We start from the raw sequence: 14,004 nt of genomic DNA on the forward strand, positions 1-14,004 counted from the left end.
AGCTTCGATATTACGAATCTAGATGGCGGGGGAATTGACTTTAATATACTTTTTTGTTTCCGAATGTGGCGACGGGATGCAACCGGAGGAACATATTTTCTGGTACTGTAACCTGTTCGAGGATCAAAGGACAACAATGATGGACATTTTGTCTGAGAACAGAAAAAAAAAATACCCAAAGTCAATTACAGAGCTCTTACGGCTGGAGGAAAAAAGATTTGCGCAAGGCGTCTGTTACTTCATAAACAAAATTCCTAGATATATTAAAAAAAAAAAGGATATTACAAAATATTAGTGGTATATTCATAGAGTTAAAGAGATATTCATAAATCGCGGGGTGACCACTGATAGAACAAGATGTTTATTAGAATGTACTACAGAGGACCGGATGGGCAATGCTTAGGCCATGTTTGTACAGTTGTAGTACTCAGAGTTGACAGTCCAGGAAAAGCTGCGCAGTGGATGGGCAGGTCCATTCGTGAAAGTTGAGGGGTGCTGTACATACATGAATCTTCTTTAAAAAAAATCGCTGTTTTAGAATCCGAGAAGAGATACTAGACTACTAATATGACATGAAAGGTTCGCTAAATGTAATAAAAAAGACTTGGAAGAATTGATGATGCCTACTTTATTTCAGTTTATTATGAGAGACCTAAGGTTCTCACGGCTGTGACTCTGAAATGCGATTTCTTGTAGTCAGGTACAAGCTTATTATATAGGCCCTACTTACTGCATAACGGTGGATTTTCTAAACAGCACCAAACACGACATAAAACCAGGGCGCCTACTGTCACGGGAAACAACCTGCAACTCTTACAAACTCTAACAAGTATCGAGTTCAGTATTTAGGAGACCTTCCTCTGAAATAGACATTAATCGATTTCTGCTACATAATTAATTTCGGTGCACGCAAAGGACCTTCAAGGTCCGCCTTCAACAAAATTATTCCATAGGAACGCAACACTGCAGGTCTCCACCTGAAGTAATCCATCCAATCCATCCCATTCAACAACTCCTCGACCCATCCAGCCATCTATTTATATTCTAAAGCAAACATCTGACAAGCATTACAATTCCGTGTAGTGTGGATATAGCTTGACGTTTCGGAGTAACATACGATCTCCACCTTCAGGGTCGAAGAGAAATTCTAGCAAGAAACCTCCAGAATAAATCAGAATTAATTATCGAACTTTCTGAACTGCGTAGATCTAATAATCGAGTGGTACGGAGATCTGCCGCCTACTTCTGCCTGGTTGTTTGAATAACGCTTAGATCCTGAAGATGGAAGCGAATTTTCCTCCGAAACGCCGGGCTATCTGTGAACTACATGGTGTTGTAACAGAAGAGATCGTACTCTTAAAAGTTATACTGTTGAGAACCTTAAATCCAACTCTGAAATATTTAACAATCAGTGTTAATCTTCTTGTTAATAAAACAATGTCTAAAATATAAAAAAAGACTGTCTACATACCAGCAGATATTTGTCATGGCCATGTACGTGTGTTCTTTAATTATGTGCGTTTGTTATAACCTTTCGACGGCACTGCAGTTTCCACGTTCACAAATGGTGGCCCTAACTTCAAAACTGTGCCATCTGAAGGATAAAACGTAACACGGTTCACTGATTTAATGGAGAAGGAGGGAAGGAGATAAAGGTATGAAAGGGTCAATGGACACGAGAAAAGTGCAAATAAATATCCTCCCCCCCCAAAAAAAAAATACGTGGAGGGCTTTAGTTTGGTACGCAGGACTGCCATAATCTCCAAGCCCTCATTACAGGAGTCTGTGGAGGAGAGTCACTGTGCTCATTGCGGCAATGACGCACTTCCGCCGGTCAGTATCGACCACATGTCGCATCGATTCTTGTTGTGCGGAGCGGTACCGATGAGGCCGTCGGACTGAGCCATCCGCGTTACAACTCAGCATCAAAATCGAGTGCTCAAAAGCATAACTATGCCAACCGAACCGAGACTTTAATCACGTCTATACCCAAAAACATGGCGCATAATTACAATATAATACCTGATGATATAACAAACAAACAAATCCCACAACAACCACACTCTTATCCCAGCATAAGCCTGTCAGAAAAGCAATTTCAGCTTGGTTCAGGAACCAAACCTCTCATGTTCTTCACGCGCCAGAAACAAGTTAGCAGAATCTCTTAACAAAATCAGATAGTCAAATCTCAAGCTGTCCCACTTTTGGTTCTAATTTTGACGCTACATGTAGGTCTGCTTATAACATTCAACGGATATCTTATTTATTTATGGCATATTCCACGACGTTGTCAGTAGTTCGGGCTATAAAGCGTCAAATGGGAGAATGATTAATGAATAATGACTTGAAAATGAAGTAAAGGGAGTGGTCGTAACCTAATTTAAGCTATTGTCGGTGTCCCAGCCAAGAATCGAACCAAGAACCTCATAAATGCAAGACAGAATCGTTACCATTTGAAGTAAAATTTGCTCAGTTTCTAGGGATGTAAACTGATATCGAAAAATCGATGACATCCGGAAAATATTTTATATCGATAAAGAGTGACTGTATCGATGTATCGCAGTTTTCCGGTAAAGTCATCGAATGAAGAAAACAAAAACAAAAAAAGGCGGTTGGAAGAACATTTCGATTGGAAGTCCTCGATGTGCATTCTAAAATTTCGTTATGATGGCACAAATATTCATCTGTAACTTAGGCAAAAAAAAATAATTATAAATTAAAAATGGTATAAAATTCAATGCGTAATTCGTACAAAGTCACAATAATGGAGATATCGAAACAAATTATTTAATGAAAAAGTTAAATAGTTCCGTCCAGTGTGACTGGTTAAGATTTTTTTTTTCCTTATTTCAATCATGCCCTTGCATGTTTCGGTCTTCAGAGACCATCTTCAAAGGGACACCTTTTACATCAATACAGTTAGAAGGCACTATTAGAATACATGTTCTAAAAGTTAAAATATATACCGTATTTACGCATGTATAGGCCGCGTGCGTGTATAGGCCGCAGCACAATTTTCAGACAGAAATTATAGGAAAAATAATTTTCTTGGAATATTATTTCAGGAGTAGAACATCCTGTATTACTAATTATGAATATAATTTTTTTTAAATGAAGTGTGATTTCGAATATTTCGAATATAAGCCGCACCCCAGTTTTCCTCTTGAATTTTTGGCAAAAAATGTGCGGCCTATACATGCGTAAAAACGGTACATACAATATAAACAATATACAATTGGCTGTAAAATCTAAAGTCTTTACAACTGCAGCGGCTGTTCCAGTACTTTAAAATATTTATAGTTGATTTGTTAAGATTCTATTGGAGCTCGTAAACCAAGCTGGTTTGTGTCATCCCTCTTATTATTTCTATTGAGGGGGGCCAAATGTGTGCCGCCCTGTCGTTCTCGAGAAGAGGGTTCTTTGATGTTGTCTCTGTTTGTGGCCCACTGTGTTATTTTTACTAAAAAATCAACTCAAATCAAATCAAATTGTTTAATATTCCCTTATGAATAACTTTTAATTGTAAAGCGTATGGTTAGCTGGTAATACTCAGATCCGTAGACTATTTTAGCTGTGCCATATACGTAGTATGAGGCAGAGATGGTTGAGGCATGGGAACCCCCGATGCTGTTGTATCGCTTGTGTTATAAAAAAAAAACGAGAACCAAAGCAGCAAATAGTGATGTTGATAATTATCGGTTATAATCCGTCACTCCTGAATAACCTGCGATTTCAGTCGGATTAAAACGTCGCTTTATTTATTCAAGCATGTTATTTTTAGTAAGGAATCATTAAATTTTAAACAATAATATTTCCATGTGTCATATTCCTCTTTATTGGGTCTGGCATTAGGCCTGCATGCACTCCACAAAAAGAAAGGCATAATTACGTTCATCTACGTTCATGCCAAATTTTCGAGAATTTGCGTCTGTCGACAATGAGGCAACTTTTCACAGCCTCTATCCCTATCCGTACTACTTATGAGGATTCTTGAGGGAGAGAAACTCTTTCATTTCCAGAACCTCTGTACCCCTAGTTCCTACTGTAGAAATTCCAGGCTATGTGAAACGAATTTTGGACCAAAAGTAGCTTTGCTTAAAAAAATTACGGATTTTTTCCCCAAACACTTATGATTTTACGAGCATCACTACAACTTAACACGGATTCCAGAGAAAGAAAATATATTTTGGGGCAAAAATCAGTTTTTCCTCAATAAACCGTTCATTTTCCCCAAACGTGTGTTCCTAAGAAGTGATCGATACGGAGACCCCTTTTCAGAACACCTCCTCTAGTTTCAAAGTGCGGATTCTAAAAGAAGGGAAAATAATTTGGGGCCACAATGCACATTCCTTCAGAAACTACGACTTTTTGGGCCGTTGTAATTACTGCGACCTGACCATAAAATTAACCTTATTACCTTCCACTTCTGATAAACCAGTAATGTTATCATCGCTAATCCATTCACTGTTGCTATCGCTACCATAAACATCATCATCATCGTTTTATTGCTGTTACTATAATACTGGGCGGCACGCCGTGGCATAGTTGGTTGAGGCAGTATACTACAAGCCGAAAGGTCGCGGGTTCGATTCCTGATTATGTCAATAGATTTTCAATTTCCCTAATCCTTCCAGCCACACTATGGCCCTGGAGTTCCCTCATCCTTTAACAGAAATGAGTACCAGGAAAGTTCCTGCGGGTAAACGGTGGCCGGCGCGTTAGGCTGACAACCTTACCGCCATCTTGGAGCCGACTGTCTAGAAAATGTGGGAACCTCAACGTCTCACAGGCCTCCATCGCATGTTACAAGGATAGCTTTACCTTTACATCTTTTAATATTTTTAATACCTTTCATACAAAGTCAACATACTCATATATTTTTTCAATATATCCTAGCTATATTTTATATATTTAATTTCAATATTTATATTTAACTCGAGGCACAATTCTGTATCACAGAACATGACACGTTGCACCAAATATGGATCCATATTAGCAGTTCAATGACCCTAGACGTGTTCTTATATCACTGCCTGATGATGGTCCTATGAGACCGAAACATGTAGCAGGAAATAAATATTCAATCATAAAATATTGATTGATTATAAATCACTTTGTTGTGGCGACGGCTAACCTAACTATATACATTTTAAGGAGTGTTCAGACATGAACCAAAATATACAGAATTAAAATTAATGATATATTGAAGGAAATTCTGGAAATATAAAATAAAAAACATAGCTATTAAAGAACAGGCCCTTCAACAGGGGGGGGGGCCGCTGAGAAACTCTCAAAATCTGCACTTAATCACGAACCCAATGGACACAAAGAGGCGTAGGAACATTATTCATATGCTAGCTATGAAGTCGGAACTGCCTCTAGTTTGAACTCTGGAGGGCAGAGGCCAACATAATAAGATGTGTGGAAAAAGTGAAGATTGATCGATTCTCCTATTTGTAAATGGCGAAGTTCAGCGCAATGCTACGCCCACTATGAACACGAGGGTATGCAAAACCAGCACATCCTCCCCACAAACCTCATCCATCAACATTATTCACTGTTAGTTGGGAGTGAACTGGGAGCCGGGTATAGCAACGAGTCGGACGGCTGGGTTTCGATTCCCAGCAGAGGCGTTCAGACCGGATCTGGGACCAAAACTGTGTCCTATCCAATAGGAACCAGACGTTCCTTCACTAGAAATAAGGCAACCGGGACGTGAAGCTGACCACTCACCTCCACTCTCCGACTTCTTCATGGCGTGGTGTTTAATTAATTAAACACAAGGATAAATTTATCTTTTTTTGGTTTCTTGGGGCGGGGTGAGACTGAGTCCACTTGGTAAGTTGGCCACTAATTGGCCTATTTTACCAGCCCTGGATGACAGACGATGATGAATGTGGAACAGTCGGTGGAATGAGAAGTGGCAGGGGGAAATCAAAATACTCGGAGAAAACCTGCCCCAGTGTCTCTTTGTCTACCACAAATACCACATGATCTAACCTGGGATCACACCCGGACCGCCGCGTTGGGAAGCCAAGCGATTAACCGCCTGAGCTATGACATGGCCTCGAGGGTGACTAGATTAATATTTTAATATCATACTGCAGCATCCTGTTGCACTGTGTATTCTAACTGTGTACCCACTCCTCGCCCTCTTTGTGCAACCACTTCGACGTCTTCGTGTCTTTATTATACAACAATAGATGTTTGGGCCTAAATGGCCGTCATCAGGTGCATAAGATGAGATGAAGGAACCTGCTGTTCCGTTTGACCCAGCAGAGCCGAGACGTGTACTGTTACACAACGAAGAGACGACGTGTGAATATTGATATATCAACCAGGTTGCATGAAGACGGCAAGGAATGGGAACACAATGTAACTCTTTTTAATTGTTCTTTTCTACTAAAGTTATGCCTGAATTCGAGATGATGTTACGCTTATTAGTGACTATAGACGGGGTTTGGATTGGTAAACAGATTTACTGACCACTCACACGTCGTAACTACAAATAATTATGTCTCACTGGTTTACACACTCTAAAAATGACTGTAACTACAGCACGTAAAATAACTTCTTCTATAGCTGATTTCAGTAGTCGTTGCTGGGTAACAGATCTCAACAATGACTATTCCCTAGAATGTTTTCCTTGTCCGTTTCCAGGCAGTTATCACTTTACTACAGCACAAATCACACAGGCCGACTTATAATTCTACAGCTACTAACTTCCTGTAGCTATATCCTACCGATAACTGACTGAACTGACATCTATTTTTCGCCTTTCGTTATATAGATTCGGGTCAGACTCCTTGAAAACACGTGTCACGTGTCAGAATCACTGGCCCGGACAACACAGAAAACAGCCTCTATTGTTGAAATGCCTCTGTTGTAGTTCAAACGTGATCTCTCCCAAGCCAGTTCAATGGTGCGCTGGCTGCTGCCTAGCAACGGTCACGTATTGTTGGCCGCGTGTTTCCTTTAACGTATTTACCTAGTAATGGGTTTTTATGGCTCCATAGCTTAGCGCTTTGAGCAAATCCGTCACAATATTACTGACCTTCCTTTGTGCATCAAATTAAGAAACAACTTCTTCCTTCCATATCGCTTCCAGTTCATTATTCACTATTCATCTGCGGCTTGACCACCTTAGCAACTAATGGCGTTATTAAACAAGCCAAGAAAAAAATAAAATTACCAGGTGAACAATAAACAGCTTCTTCGTAATAACTTACATTTACATACTGGCCTACGCAGAATTCGTTACTGTGAACTGATGAAAGCGTCATCAGACGAAACTAAGCAAATAAATAAACTCCGTAGCCTGTAGTCCGCAAACGAACTATACCGAGCGACCGCCGCTTGTCGGCGAAGTTGGTGCCAACTTTAGCGGATAGAGGGTGTCGCGTGTTCAGCGTAACGGATTCTCATGGCCGTTAATGTCAGTTTTCTAGACCGGAAAGAATTAAGGTCTGGAATCGCAGAGATTCAACGGAAGTAGTACATGAATACAGCATACGTTTCTGTAACTTGCAGAATGTACGCAGTAACGAATTTCTAACAGCGAGAAAATAATTTCTTCCGCAGTATCTGTGAGCACGGTGACAGCTGATACAACAGTTTCTAATATATCCAACAGAATGACAGCCTGTACAAAAATATACGAACGGATATCGGTAACTTACCACAGTTTCCAACTTCAGGTCGCTATTCAGCAGGGGTACTACACTCCGTTCTCGTAATGACGACTGCGTACGGATTACTCTGTAAAGATCACAAAAAATATCCATTAATGACATTTCCGGGAAGTTAATTTTACAATTCAATTATGTTTCGCATTTTTGCGAAACACATTTCACCATATTGCAACCGAACAGGCTAGTCTGGCGGTACAGCTCCAGACCTGTATTCGAGACGTCCTCAGGTCGACTCTGGGTCGCGATACCGAATATCCTGACCGAATTTTCGTGGTCTCCTTCAATCCGTACAAATAAATGCAATGATAGTATTTCAATTAGGCCACGACCGCTTCCTTCTATATTATTTCCAATTTACTTATCTCACAATACGTCTACATAACCGGAGGCTGTAAGCACAATGAAACCCGCCAAACCATCTCTGCACGGCCTACTAGCTGCGAACTCTAATTCCTCTGTCACTCGGGGCATGCGGTGGGATAGTTGGTTGAGGAACTATGCTACAAACCAGAAGGTCGCGGGTCCCATTCCCGATGAGATCACTGGAATTTTCAATTGACCAAGTCCTTCCAGCCGCACTATGGCCCTGGGGTTGACTCAGTCTCTAACAGAAATGAGTATCAGAAATCTTCCTGGGCGGTAAATGGCGGCCAGCGCGTAAAGCTGATAACCTCACCACCATCTGTGCGTCAATTATCTAGAAAATGTGAGAGCCTCGACGTCTCACAACCCTATGGGCTTCCACGGCCGGTGTTACATGGCTTGCTTTACCTCTTTAACTGTTAACCTATTGTTTGTCACACTTTCATTAAAGAGTCTGACTTTATTCATAAAATTATTTGAAGGCGGAAATACAGAACGTCCGTATGCAACTTTATACCTTACAAAAAGCATAGTAGTGTATGGAGGGCACTGTATATTCCAGAAAGCTAAATGCGATAAAGGATTTGAAACAAAAAATCACTGATTCTCATGAAACTTTTCTTATTAATAAAGCAAACAGCACTGAAAAGTTATTGTTGATTCAGTATTCGCGAAGATTCGAAGTTGTAACGGATTCATGTGGACATCCTGTATATTTAAATAAAATAACGTTATTCAGCACGCACCGCCGCCATGCTTTTGCGGTCTGATGGAACACTTTCACTGGTTGATCCCGCAAAATATTACTGGCCTACTGAAATGTGGGGTTCATATTTATTTCCAAGAACTAATGACATATGAATATTCAATCGGTATTGAAATACGCGTACGTTTTGCTAATTACGCCTACAAACCACCATGGACACAGTCTGTTTCACATTCTTTCACTTACAACGATGTATATAAAATGTTTTCAACGTTAATTTTTCTATTAGTAAAAAACAAAACTCCGTGGCCTGTAGTCCGCCAGCGAACTATACCAACCGAGCGACTGCCGCTTGTCGTCGAAGTTAGTGCCAACTTTAGCGGATAGAGGGTGTCGCGTGGTCAGCGCAACGGATCCCCACGGCCGTTTATCTCGGTTTTCTAGACCGGAGCTGCTTTTTCCTTGAAATAGCTCCTCAAATATCCTCACGAGGCTGAGTTTACCAGGTTCCAGACCCACTACTTCTCAGAAAAAATGGTAGCGCCGGGAATCGAACTCGGGACCTCTAAATATATAGCCAGGAATTCTGACCACTAGACCACAGAGGCGTCATTTTTTATTAGAACCGCGATAAAAATTCTAGAAAACTGTAAGTTTCAGTGAAATATTTAAATATGTATTAGACGGCTCGGTGGTTCTCAGAGCGATGCCCACAGATTCCGCTATTTGCCTGACTACACAGCTTTATATCACAGGAGAGAGCAGAAATCAACGCCAGGATGAATTTCATCGTATTTTATAGAACAGTTTGTATGGTAACTTCGAAAACTCTTTGTCCTAAATTAAATTATATATGCTACAAGCAGGAAGGTCGCGAGTTCGATACTTTATGAGGTCACTGGAATCTTCAATTTACCTAATCCTTCCAGCCGCAATATGGCCCTAGCGTCGTCGACTTAGCCTCTAACAGAAATGAGTATCAGGAATCTTCCTGGGGTAAAGGGCGGCCGGCGCGTAAGGCTGACAACCTCATCGCCATCTGTGAGCCGATTTTCTACGAAATGTGGGAACCTTGACTTTTCAAACCTGTATAGGCCTTCACGGCCTGTTACAGGAAGAGCTTCATCTTTTTAGCAGAGGAATGTGGACAGTACAAATTCAAAATACAAATAAAAAAGAACATACCAAACAGACTGTATATTACTATCCCCCCCCCCCGAGTTACTTGTACTTCTTTCGATTGCATGTAACGGCAAAGAAAACAGTGGATGATGAATCAGTAAAGATGTGGAGATGGCGTACATGGCTCTATTCCTGTCCCTGTTGGACAGAATGTGGAAAACTGTTACAGAATCTGCGAGGACAGACAGTCACCGGACACAGATTCTAACCCTGGATCACCTGAATAATAAAGGTAAAGCTGTCCCTGCGTCTAATTAATTAAGCACTATATCATGAAGACATATATGGGAGTGAGGATTAGCTCCACCATTCTTGACCTCGACACTGCATAGAGGTGGTCAGCTTAACGCCCCAGCAGCTTTACCCCCTGGGAAAGAGCCCTCCGTACCCATCGGATAGTAGTAGAAACGGCCTGTACGCTATGGAGGAGTCAAAATCCTAGACCTTGCCGGGAAACGAATCACGTTCAGCCCGTAGCTACACGACTGAGCTATCCCGGCCCCTGGGATAATCTGAATATGAAGTATAAATCCTAAGTACTCGAGTTGGCCTTCGGTTAAATGTCTAAAGAAAGAAGTAGGCCTATGTATATCACGAAATATGTTTAACACGTTCCGGTAAATGCAAAGATGTATATTTCTAGGCATTTCAGCTATACGGAAACGCACTGCGCAAAACTTTTCGTTTAATGCAAAAAGTGCATTATATTTAACTGCAAGATTTAAAACGGACCTTGTATCAGAGTCACACTGCAATGTTTAGCCCCTCCGGATACACACAATTTCCAGCCGCCTGGGAGTTCCGTTTAACTTCAACTGTTCAACAATTCCCAGGTCAGTAAGAAGAATCTCAGAGCCTACATTAAGACGTAAAGAGTTTACGTGTAGGCGACGTCGGCGCCCGTAGACATGGCAACAGCGCCAGACGCTCAGAGGAGCGGTGGGACGAGCGGGACGTCTGTTGGGCAGGACCAGGAGATGTAGGGGGCTGCTGGAGAAGCCTTCAGAGTTCCGACCCTGCGACGTGTTTATTGACGTTTCCCTGGCACACTCCATCCCTCCTGTTCCTATGAGACGAATCGGAGTATAGTACGAACACAAGAGATTCCTTTTCATAACAACGCTTTCAAAACTGAGAAACACAACCCAGAATGTTTTATCTACACGCCAGGATACGTAATATGTAAAATTGTAAAGTTCCATGTAAACAAGACGATAAATTATTTGAAAACAGCTTGAAAAATCGACTAATTGAGCAGTGAGATAAACCGAACTGCGTAAATTTCTACTATGAAACCCTCCAACAAAGTGGAGACCACTACAGAAACCTAGGCATATTCTTATGGTTTATTTTATTGCTAGTGGGGTGGGACTAAGTCCCTTGTACTGCAGACACTTCTGACCTATTGTACCAGCCCCAGATGATAGGTGAGGGTGATTGTGGAGCAACTGGCGGAATAAAGATTGGCAGGGGAAACCGAAGTACTCGGAGGAAACCTGCCCCAGCGCCACTTTGTCCACCACAAATCCCACTTGACCAGACCCGGGATCGAACCCAGGCCGCCGCAGTGGGAAGCCAGCGACCCCAGCGACTAACCGCTTGAACTATGGCGCGTTCTTATGGGTTACTTAACGATGGTGTCAGTAGCCTCAGGTAAAATGATACATGAGCGATGAAGTGGAAAGAATTGGGAAGGAAGCGGTTCTAGCGTAATCGAGGGACATCATGGCTGGAGGGCCTGATGAAAACCACGAAATGCCTGTCACGATAGTCGATATATCGGCCGGAATTAGAACCAAGCACCTCATAAATACGAGGCTATAGTGTTACTAGTACGGAGACCTGTTCAGTACCTAAACACAGATGTGAGGATAATATTAAAATACATCTCACAAAAGTATGGTATGAAGGTTCGAACTGGACTGAACTGGCTCTGGTGCAAGTTAAAACCAGGAACAGGTATGAAACAAAACAAATGTCGACGCGATAAGAAGTACACAGCACACTACAAAACAAAAGCTCAATCGCGGAATCATATTCACGAAGATAAGAGGAAACACACAAAATCTAAAAACTAATAATACTATAGGTGAATAGCTCAACAAATATACAACACAACAGCGAAATCCCGATAACAAGACATCGCCTACAACGCGAGGCAAAATAATATAGAATTTTACATCATTACGAGAGGATTTTAAAATTTTTGAAATTATACATATTTTTACAGCTTCGTAATAGATATGATTATAATGTTTAACACTAATATGGATAAATATTATGATATTTCAATAACATGAGACGTATTTAATGAAACTGCCTTAAAATGTTCCCAAAAGTGGACCGAAACATGTAGAAGTTATTAAATACGGAAACGAATGTAAACAGTTCGATTGGTTTATTTTCTTATTATTATATCGACGGCCAGAATACCACAAATCATGACACATAACAGGATGCAAAGAGTAAAAATGACTTAGCTTATGTTCAGTAACCGGACCAGGCGACACTACACTACGGAGTTACTGAATAAAATTACAACAAAAAATCCGTGGCTTTATTCCGCAAGCGAACTATACCGACTGAGCGACCGCCGCTTGTCGGCGAAGTTAGTGCCAACTCTTGCGGATATAGGGTGTCGCGTGGTCAGCGCAACGGATTTCCACGGCCATTAGTCTCGATTTTCTAGACCGGAGCCGCTACTTTTCCGTTCATGTAGCTCCTCAATTATCCTCACGAGACTAGGTGGACCCCGTTCTAGACTCACCACTTCTCAGAAAATCTGGTAGCGTCGGGAATCGAACCCAGGACCACTGCATCTGTATCCAGGAAATCTGACCACTAGACCACAGAGGTGGTTGTGAATAAAATTACAGATTGTAAAATTCCTGTTCTACGTGACTTTCTTCGGGGAAGACAAGGGTACGTTTTCGTATTCTTCAAAGGTACTGGAACCTCAAGCCCTGCCTCGAATCTTGGCATCAATGAGATCAACACAAGCATACAATGACTCCATCAACTGACATACATGATATATCATAATCTGGAAACGTAACGATCTTCCATATAGTTATACAACAAATTATATTATAAATCGTGTTAGTTATTAGTAGGTTACTGCGCATGGGACTAAAAAATATTAACAGGAAACCATCATGATACAGACCAAGAAACACATGTCCCTGCATCTTTCTCTTTAGGGATATTTATTTTATCTTCATGCAATTCACCTAAACAACGGCATTTTATTGCTGGTGAGGCAGAAACATCCGCCGTAACCACGGAATACATCTCAAATTCTCTGAACATGAGGCGTCGAGCAAGCAAACTCCTATGAAATAAAGCAGTGATATTCAACCATTCTGCCCAAGACTGTGTATAATTCTGACGACTGTGAAACCTTTCATAGACACACACAAGTGCATATGAGATCGTCATGGATTCTGCAAGACTAGGTCGTTAAAGCATATTCCTATAAAGCCCAAGATTGGTATCCTGACAGTAGTTTTGGTCGCCGTTAAGTCTGATCTTTGCTACGCCGCCAAAACGAAGCCAACTGTTGGCAATGAACATTTCTGGACTTACTTATGGAGCTGAGCCCTTCTTCAGAAGCCAAATCTGCAGCTAATCAAGAATTTCCCAGCATTTTATAGAACCCGAAGGTTCATTACTGTGTTCACAAGAGCCCTTCACTGGACCCTACCTTGAGTCGGATTAATACAATTCATACCGCCCCATCCTATCTCTCTAAGATCCATTTTAATACTGTCCACCACCTACGCCTTGATCTTCCCAGTGGTCTCCTTCCTTCTGGCTTTTCCACCAATATCCTATATGCATTCCTCTTCTCCCCCATTCGTGCTACATGCCCTGCCCAGGTCATCCTCCTTGAGTTGATCATTCTAATTATACTTGGAGAAGCCTACAAGTTATGAAGCCCCTCATTATGCAGTTTTCTCCAACCTCCTGTCATTTCATCTCTCTTCGGTCCAAATATTCTCAACACCCAGTTCTCAAACACCCTCAGTCTGGACTAGCCCCGCGAAAATCTGATAAGCTATC

General features: G+C 41.4%; 1 protein-coding gene across 6 annotated transcripts in view; it reads right to left on the reverse strand.

Annotated features, from left to right (window-relative positions):
• The window catches only part of LOC111869832 (RNA-binding protein Musashi homolog 2), a 389,564-nt gene that overhangs the window by 200,854 nt on the left and 174,706 nt on the right, over positions 1 to 14,004 (reverse strand). For all 6 annotated transcript variants that reach the window (XM_023861647.2, XM_023861646.2, XM_023861648.2 and 3 more), the window contains one exon: positions 7,680 to 7,758. The gene's annotated coding sequence lies outside the window, so the exon portion shown is untranslated. The remainder of the gene's footprint in view (positions 1 to 7,679; positions 7,759 to 14,004) is intronic.

Source organism: Cryptotermes secundus, unplaced genomic scaffold, assembly GCF_002891405.2.
Source record: "Cryptotermes secundus unplaced genomic scaffold, Csec_1.0 scaffold286, whole genome shotgun sequence".
Classification (NCBI taxonomy): domain Eukaryota; kingdom Metazoa; phylum Arthropoda; class Insecta; order Blattodea; family Kalotermitidae; genus Cryptotermes; species Cryptotermes secundus.